Genomic DNA, 10,000 nt, shown 5'->3' on the forward strand with positions numbered 1-10,000 from the left:
GGGGGGAGACAGGGATTAATTCATATTCTGTTTCAAAAACATCTTAGTGCGCCCAAGAGTTCAAACATTTCACAACCAAAATGCAGAGAGAGGAGGCGAATGAAAGAGGAAGGCAGGACAAGACACAAGGGGTAGTGTGTGTGTGTGTGTGTGTGTGTGTGTGTGTGTGTGTGTGTGTGTGTGTGTGTGTGTGTGTGTGTGTGTGTGTGTGTGTGATTTCACATGCACCTGTGTCCATATGCCTGAGTGAGTGTATATGTGTGTGCTATGCGTTAGCATTCAAGAACAGATGGAGATAAGAGGAAGTGTATGTGAGAGCCTGGGCCGGAAGAAAGAAAGCGAGGGATGAAAAGAGAGGGATGAAAAAAGGGGGAAACAATACACAGCCGAGCGGAGGGCGAGTTGATAAAAGAAAACTCTCTGGAAAGTCATTAAAAATAGATTTAGCAATTGGTAGGAATGAGGCACAGAGGGGCGGAAAGAGAGATGCGTGCTGTTGTAACTCCCCTCTACACCCTGTGTGTGTGCTCGTGCGTGTGTGTGTGTGTGTGTGTGCTCGTGCGTGTGTGTGTGTGTTCTAGTCTCAGACAACATGAACACACACCCTATTCACCCCCCCCCCCCCTCCTCCCCCCCCCCCCGCAAAGCCTCCAATCAGCAAAAGAAGGAAGTTGTCATCACTCAGTCACCGTTCAACAGATCAGAATAATTTTGTAATATGCCGTTCGTTTAGGCCAATACAAGTTTGGTCAAGTTATCATTATGTCATGTTGCCTCTCTAAAACCAACTCACACAGAAAAACAAACAAACAAAATCATGCAGAATATGTTAAGCGATGTGTTCCAAAATATAAAAAATAAATAGAAATGTTGTATATATATATATATATATATATATATATATATATATATATATATATATGTATGTACTGTATGTATGTATGTATGTATGTATGTATATGTATGTATGTACTGTATGTATATATATATATATATATATATATATATATATATATATATATATATATATATATATATATGTAGGTGACATTCATTTTAAAATGAGTAATTAACAAAAAATACGAGACATCTGCTACTACAAGAATGTGTTTTAGCCACGCAATATATTTTGAGCGACTGTCATCTCATACTATTGTATACAGCATGTGTTATGTATGTATTTTATTAGGAATGGGAGGCCAGTCTGGGCATCATGGCACCCTGGCTGCTATGTATCAATATCAATATGAAGAAGGCAAGAAACTGCCTCACCATTTTCTGTAGGAAAGTGTTTTCAGCGTTGGAGACTAATGTTTTGTTTTAGTTTCTGCTGAAATGCTAACCCAAGCTACTCAAGTATGCATGTACAGTAGCTATAGCATCTCTCACAGCTACTCAAGTATGCATGTACAGTAGCTATAGCATCTCTCACAGCTACTCAAGTATGCATGTACAGTAGCTATAGCATCTCTCACAGAGAAATCGTGAAGCATACTGTAAATGCCTAAAAATTTGAAAGAAAGAAATTGGATAGAAAATGACTGCGCAGATTCAGAAGATGTTTTGCTGTACATGCTTCCAAGGTGTCAAAAGCTGCAATTGGTCACTGCTCGTTAACAACGTTAACAGGTCCAGTGCATAGAGTTTATTTAAAGTTATTTGCTTATTAAATTTGACAGTGAAAAGTCATTTCCATGACAGCGGTTGGCAGGCACATACACATGCCACACGTCATTTAATATAATATAATATAATGCACAGCGGCAATGAAGTTTGTGGATATGTGATTATGGAGAAGGTTGCCAGATCCTGTGCGGTGCTGTGATCAACCTGCAAGATCATCTGGCTTATAAGACGAGGGCTAACCCATATTATACATGTATTTATATCAGTAGTCATGGTTGGAACATTGCGGGAGGCCTATGATGATTTCAGCGATGATGATCATAATAATAATAATAATAATAACAATAATAATAATAATAAATGACTAATTTCATTCCAAAATTGGGTGAAAATCACCTGATATTTACAGCTATTTTCTTCTAAAATGATAAATACTAGTATTATTTTGTAATCTATGGTTATGAAATCGGAAATTCTCTACAGTGAATTTTGGTTTTATGTCAGCAGTCATTTCCCAAGAATAAGTGTGGGATATTTCCAGTGGAGGATTTAGCATTTTGGAATGAAACATTGATACATTTCTTCATGGTGCACCAACACCAAATGTTTAATTTGAATTTGATAGAATCTACTGTTGTTTCATACTGTTGTAGCATGCACTATGTATGTACTTCATTCACACTCCTTTGTTTGAGCTTGTCATAGCCTTTTGATATTTAAGAATCACTGCATGCTTTCTGTACAAAAGTGCCTTGTGTTATTAATATTTTTCCTAGTTTTTCATGCTTTCATTACATATTTTTTTTGTATCCTGGTTTTAAACTGAGTGCATATGTCTTGGCTTTATATTGCGTTTTGTATAGTGGGACCCCAGGAAGGATTGGTGACACCCTACATAGCTAATGCATGGGATCCTTATTAATAAACAATAAACCCGTGCATTCTACAAACATCAATAAAAAGAAAATCCACGCTGTCAGACTGCTGCCTTAACGCGACGTGGAGATGACCCCTTCATTCACTAGCTGTGTGTTTCGGGCGCACTAAACTAAAGCTGATGCCTCTTGTGGCCTTAGGGTGCCGCTGCACCCGCCATACACTAAACTAAAGCTGATGCCTCTTGTGGCCTTAGGGTGCCCCTGCACCCGCCATACCAACAGTCCCCACAGCTGGGCACGGCCGTGACACTGCGCCGGAGACGTGCAGCACCACCGCCTTAGCACCCGAGCCATCCAGGCCAATCACGATCAGAGAGGGCATGTGTGTTCATGGTGTGTGTGTGTGTGTTCATGGTGTGTGTGCGTGTGTGTGTGTGTGTGTGTGTGTGTGCGTAACTGTTCCTCCTCTCATCCTCCACATCTTCACTACATGCCCTTGAGCATGTGCAAAATGGCTCAGTATCAAAGAGTCATGATTGAACTGAAAACATACTCCGCTGTGGGAAAAATAAGCCCTCAGAGTGTGTGTGTGTGTGTGTGTGTATATGTGTGTGTGTGTATATGTGTGTATGTATGTGTGTATTTAAGCGTGTACATTTTTGTGTGCATGTTTGTGTGCATACTGTATATCTTAAGTGTGTATATGTGTGTAATTGTAGTATGTGAATGTGTGTGGGTGCGTTGTGTGTCAGAAATTGCAAATATGTGTGTTTTGTGAAAGCTGTGTGTGTGTGTGTGTGTGTGCGCACGCGTGTGTGTGCGTGCGTGCGTGCGTGTGTGCGCGTGCGTGTGTGTGTGCGCGTGCGTGCGTGTGTGTGACTGTCCACTCTAAGAAGAAAGAGAGCCAGAGAGAGAGAGAAGAGGCAAGGAGACATTTGCTGAGATGTATTGAATTTCAATAAAGACTGCAATGAGGAGTATGGCTTGGAAGATTTTTCAATCTCTCATTGCTCTGTCTTGAATTAGTCATGGTACGCTCCATTTTCGCGATGCCCGGCTAATCAGATCTCCCCGCGTCCCCTGGGTCCTTCCCTTATTTGGTACGTCCCATGAGTCGCGTGCCAATCAAATTGCTCATCAATGTCTGCCTCTTTCTCTTTCTTCTCTCTCTCTCGCCCGTTCCCCTCATTCTTTAAAAGCATTTCATTAAGTTGTCCCGTAGAAAAGTGATTTGAAGCCGTGCTGCTGCGTTATGTCAAATGTCACTGCTGGCAGGTGGAAACCTGGCAACTCCAGCTCTGCTGGTTTCGCTGTTGTAACTCCAGTTGAAGGACTGCATGGTTGCATGACGGGTTGATAAAGCTTTTGGGTTTATGAAACCTGTTCAAATCCAATTAGGGAAACTCAATCATGCAGCTAGTCAAGCTAAAAAAAAACAAGCCTGAAAAGTTGTCATTCTGGAGATACAAGGTTTTCAACAGACAAAAGTTGACGAGACAAGTTTGAGTGAAATTTTGAAAAAGAAAAATGAAAAAAGTGGACTTCACAGTTCATTGTATATTACGTATGACTGGGTAGTCATATCAATAAATCAGTTTACTGTAAATCTCAGTCTCGTCATATTCCCCGGCAATTATTTTCACATTGTTAACATGTCCATTAATACCACACATGTTAATTGCATTGAGTCATTACAAGTCAAAATTCAACAATATGAAATCTAGATTATGTCAAAATTGGTGCAAGTGACAAGGATCATTATAATTGTTTCTCGCTGCAAGTAACACATCCCACCTTTTTACACTCTCCAATAACACTCATTTTCAGATTAATGCCTGGTCTCAATTATCATTTCCTGGGGAAAGAAGAAGAAGAAGCGGGGAAAAAAGAAGTTCCTTTCTCCACAATTATACTCTTGGAGGGAACAATGTCCCATTTGGGATTTTAAGCCATTTACACAGATGATTCCAGTAATGCCATGCAAATAGAATTTAATTCAAAGTTAATTCGCCCGCATTACTTTTTAATAAAGAAATGATAAATTATAATCTCCTCTGCAATTTAATCTATTTATGCCGCTTCCACTGCTGGAAAGTGTCCACTGCGTGTCTTTCCCATTAATTGTGCGAGAAGGAATACAATAAAGAGAGAGAAGCAGCAAAATAAGAGGAGATATATCAGGTAAATGTGTTATCTCAGCTCTGGATTGCGATTCGGAGAGAACTAACGGCTGTAATGAATTGATTTCATATTTAGTCTGGGGCGTGTGGATACACACAGATCTCTAGTGGTCTTCCCGTGCCTTTAGCCCGCAGTCTTTTTCTTCCCTTTCATTAAGGTTGCGATTCTGCCCTTTGATAGCATTATCGATTTGTGCCTCGGAACACTGTGGCTCCTGTGAAGTTGCTCTTCAGGTATGAAAACAAAAACGCTCAGATTATCTTTCATGTTATCCTGTACGGGTGTAGTGGCGAGTCACAAAGCTTATACCAAACTGAACTGTTTTCCTCCTAGCTCTTTGTTCTTCTTCGTGGCTTTTATTGGATTCAAAGGATAATTACAGATTCTATAACGGCCCGCTCGCTGCTGCTGCTCTCGCAGGGCCCTGCTGTCATTTGGACACAAGGTGACTGAAACGCATTGCATGCGTGAATCATTACGATACTCTGCCTTGTGTCTCTCCAGTTCCCCCCTTCAATCTGCTGAGAGCTGCGGGAGGCGCTTGCCCCGCTTTAGACTAAGTGAGTCCAAATTCAACCTTTTTATCATTCTAATGGAGAGTAGAGATCACGCTCGAATGTGCAGGAATCTATTTGTGCACTTTATCAGGACGAATGTTCCCTCTAAGCTGATAGTTTGGTGAGCGATGTTGAATAGTTCATCACATTCCCCACAATTGTACTTGACCAATTCTCCCCTGCTGGACCGATCATTGCCACTCCACCCCCTCTGCCGATCTTGGGTGAGTTGTAGACTAGCAGATGCTTCCTCCGATACATGTGCAGCGATGGGTTTCACCGGTAGGACGTAGCACGGGGCGGACGCCGCCGTGGCTCAGTGGTTAGCACTGTTGCCTCACAGCAAGAAGGTCCCGGGTTCGAACCCCGGTCCGTCCCAGGTCCTTTCTGTGTGGAGTTTGCATGTTCTCCCCCGGTGTTCGTGTGGGTTTTCTATGGGTGCTCCGGTTTCCTCCCACCATCAAAGACATGTATGTTAGGGTTAATACTCCTGTCAGTGCTCCTGAGCAAGGCAATGGTAAAAAGAACTGGAGTTGGTCCCCGGGCGCTGCACCGCGGCTGCCCACTGCTCCTAGTTCTAGGAAGGTTCCTAGTAGAGGATGGCTCAAATGCAGAGGATTCATTTCCCCATGGGGATGAATAAGGATAACTTAACTTAGCACGTGGGAGGATCAGGTTATTCCTCCCAGTTCCCCTCCCCCCGACTGACCAGAGGAGGCGCTATAGTGCAGCGACCAAGACTCACACCTCACCGGATTCCCGGCCAATTGTGTCTGTAGGAATGTCTATATCTATATCCATTTATTGTAAAGTTTGTTTTGCAGGTATACAGTACCCTACCTCAGAAATAAAAATGCATTATTTAATTTGATAAAGAAAATATAAGAATACTTTTTTGGGGGGTCCAAGAAATAATGAAGGAATCTTTCAGGTCATAATTTGTCTGCAATCTGTTTTTGTAAGACAATAATAATAATTGTGAAAAAAATCGTATTGCGAACTCAGTATCGTGAATCGTGAGTTGAGTGTACCGTTACAGTCCTACAAACAAGCTAACATTAGCATCCACTAACATCATGTAACCTAATCATTATATTAACATTACGTGTAGGCTATGTTTTCAAAATGCCAACGTTGCGGACTTCTTTTCCCTACAAAGAAACATGTTTTCACTCAACATAACAGTGGCTAAATGTGGGCGTCCTTGGCCAAATCCGGAGCTACACTGTTTGATAGCTTCTCAAAGACGTATTTAAATTTTCATCACTTGCCTTTTGCCAGGAGACACTTCAAAAATGCGTGCAAACAGACTGTTAAATCACATCAAAAAGTGTACAGTGGGATTTCAACACTGTTCTGATGCATCATAACATGCAACCAACTTTTTTAGCTGTAGGCTAAGTAGCTAGTTACCATTTTTGTGGTTTGTTTCTCAAAAATAACAGAGTGCAAGAGACACATTTAATATTTAGCTTGTTGAAAGCTTACGACAGCCAGTAGGAAGACAGAAAAGGTTCATTTTAACATTGGCGTTAATGGGGGGAGTCTCCTTATAGCCTTCCACTTCATGTCCTTCTCCTCTGTCACTACCTGTTGGCCAGACGACATGCTAAACTACTAATTAGCAGCCAGTCCCAGGCTATGGGTTACGCAGAGCAGAATAACCTCCAGTGGCTCTTCTGGAGAATGCTCTGTACATCCCATGCATCCATCACAGCTAGTTAAATGGGAATATCACTCAGTTTCCACTTTCCAGAATTCATGTTTGACCTACAGTATGGTGTAGTACAGTCCAATTGACATTTGTGAATATGAGCAATTCTTTCACCAAGCCTGAAACCAGAGGCGTGAACTTGTGATTTGAAGTCTGGAGTGCGAGTGTACCTGCATGGAGCTGTAAAAAGAAGAAGAAGAAGAAGAAGCTAAATGCCAATCACTGATTTGAATTTACTTAGCTTAACGCAGACGAAAATAATAATAATAATAATAATAATAATAATAATAATAATAAAATACAATAAAAAACAAGGAAAAATGCATGATCCAGAGTGCCAGCATTTGAAAAAAGTCCTGATCAAAAAGCACGTTCATGCTAATCACTGCACTATAGTCAAATCCATGCGGGCGGAGTGAAAGAATGTGGACGTTTGGCTGATGGATCCACTTTAAACCATCATATGTGACGGCCCCAAACCAAGGACATCAGATCCAAAGTGATGATGTTCCAAGGCTCATTTTCCTCAAAGATCCTAATTGATTGGTTGATTATGCTTTCTCCATCCCCCCCCCCCCACCTCGGTGGCTCTTCTTTAATAGCTCCATAATGACGCTACTCAACTGGACATGTAAGACTCAGCCAATTAGAATAGTAATAGGCTCTAATTAACTCTAAAAAAAAAAAGAAGAAGAAAAAAGATTTTTCAATCAAAAAAAGAGGAGATAGTGAATTTGATTACTCATATTCATTAACTTTTCTCCCCCCCCACCGTCCCTGGAACTTTGCTCCCACTATTTTATGAATATTTTATCTTGTGTGAAACATCACAATACACACGCCATGCCTGGCAAAGGCCAAAGACATGATGGCAGAAAAGCCTTTCTTCTGCTCTCATTCAAAGAGTCTTCCTTTGTTTCCTGCATAATGAACAAGTCGCTGATGGCTGCACAATACATTTTAATTAGGGGGCTTTCTTTTTTTCGGGGGGGACTTTTGAGGATGATAGGTTGTTTGAAATGTGAAAGCTTTTTAGAAATATAATTAAGTTAGCCACCATAGTATGTTTCAATGTGTGTGTGTGTGTGTGTGTGTGTGGTGCGACAGATAGAGGCCGAGTGTCGCCTCGTGCCAGCAGGTATCAGTGACGGTGCATCAATAATTTGCAGCAATTTTAACAAACTCTCTCTCTCTCCCCCTCTCTTTCTCTCTCTCTCTCTCTCTCTCTCTCTCTCTCCCCCTCTCTTTCTCGCCTCAGGTCAAGTTAGCACCACTTAAGGACTACAACACTGTGCCCGGGCGATCACCATATGTTGTCTGTGGGTATACATGTACGCGTGCTCTGTGTTGTGTGTGTGTGTGTGTGTGTGTGTGTGTGTGTGTGTGTGTGTGTGTGTGTGTGTGTGTGTGTGTGTGTGTGTGTGTGTGTGTGTGTGTGTGTGTGTGTGCGAGTGTGCGTACGAGTGTGCGTACCTGTTTTGCTTGTTCCCCTACCTGATGCCTCCCGTCGCTCGCAGCCAAAGCATGTCAGCGTTTGAGGGACGAAAACAAAAACAGAGGCGAGCAGAGAGGGGACACCAGGTATACCTGTGTGTGTGTGTGTCCGTGCGTGTGTGTGTGTGTGTGTCCATGCGTGCGTGTGTGTGTGTGTGTGTCCGTGCGTGCGTGTGTGTGTGTGTGCGTGTGTGTGTGTGTCCGTGTGCGTACGTACACGCGCACGCATGTGTGTGTGTGTGTGTGCATCCTGTGAGCTGGTTCACCAGGAGACAGGGCCAGATGGTCACCCCAGGCAAAGCAGGTTGGGGCTGTTTACCTGCTTCACTCTGGGTCATGTCAGCTTCGTTTTCAGCTTAGCCGCAACACGGCTCAACCCCGGTGCCAAAAACACCACACTCCACACACACCCCCCCTCCTCTGCCCCTCCTCCTTCTCCCCTCTCCGCCTCCTCTCCCTCTCACACACTTCCTGGTTTAACGTCTTTAAAGGGTTTCCCTGACATTTGGACATTTTTACTTGCAGATTCAACTAATATCAGATTTAAATTGTGAGGAAAATAAAGGTAAAATTTGGGATAATAATGAATAATAATGGTGGACCTAACAAATGATACTGTAATTGAGTATCTCTTAATATAAGGCTGTTGTTACACACCAAGAGTGATGTGAATATACTGCACAAAATTGCGATGCTAATTTTTACCCACCGGTCAATCACAGCTACAGATGTGTACATGTCGGACGCGAATTTCTGAAAAATCGACTTTGGTCCGGAAAAATAAACACCTCAGTAAGGCTCAGTGAAACTTGGTTGGTATGCACAGTTGCATTGACTGAGATAGGTTTGAAAAATATTATTGACATGTGAATTAAGTGCACGGAACTAACGGTGTGTAAGGATCTTTATTTTTGGAAAATTTTACTAAGAAGCCTATGTTTGCTCCATTTTAAATCGCATCCATTTGTCCATTAGAACAAACTTTGTAGAATTGCATCTGAAACTGTGAACTACATCTGCAGTTAACTTACTGTAACATTAAATGTTCAAAGTATCCATGATATTGTTGCAGCTTAGCTAACATTAGCCAAAGAGCCATTTACAGTACCAGCTACATTTAACGGTTTGTGTTAGCCTGGTTTATATCTATATATATATATATATATATATGCTACAGTAGCTTGTTGGAGAGCTACTGGAGCATTTATAAGTATCAGTATATTTTAGTAGAATTTCAGGTTGTCTTTTTTTAATCATCACAGGGTAATAATGACATGAAAATCCTTTTCAGTCAGTAACAACATGCAAGCTGCAATAACACATATAGCAGACTGTTTGATCCTTTCTTAACTCTTTGAAGTCAGATGTGTTTTTAATACAGCAGTGCAGCCTGCAGCCATTTTTTAATCACTACAGAGTGCGAGGAGTTATGGCCACCGACGTCGATTGAACTGTCTGTGGAAACTCTCTCTTTTGTTTAAAACTATATCGCTCAGTAGCGTCACCTCTATATTAGGCCTATTAGGGGTTGCGTCACTACGTCACTACGA

The sequence above is a fragment of the Poromitra crassiceps genome (assembly GCF_964638095.1).
Source record: "Poromitra crassiceps genome assembly, chromosome: 14".
Classification (NCBI taxonomy): domain Eukaryota; kingdom Metazoa; phylum Chordata; class Actinopteri; order Beryciformes; family Melamphaidae; genus Poromitra; species Poromitra crassiceps.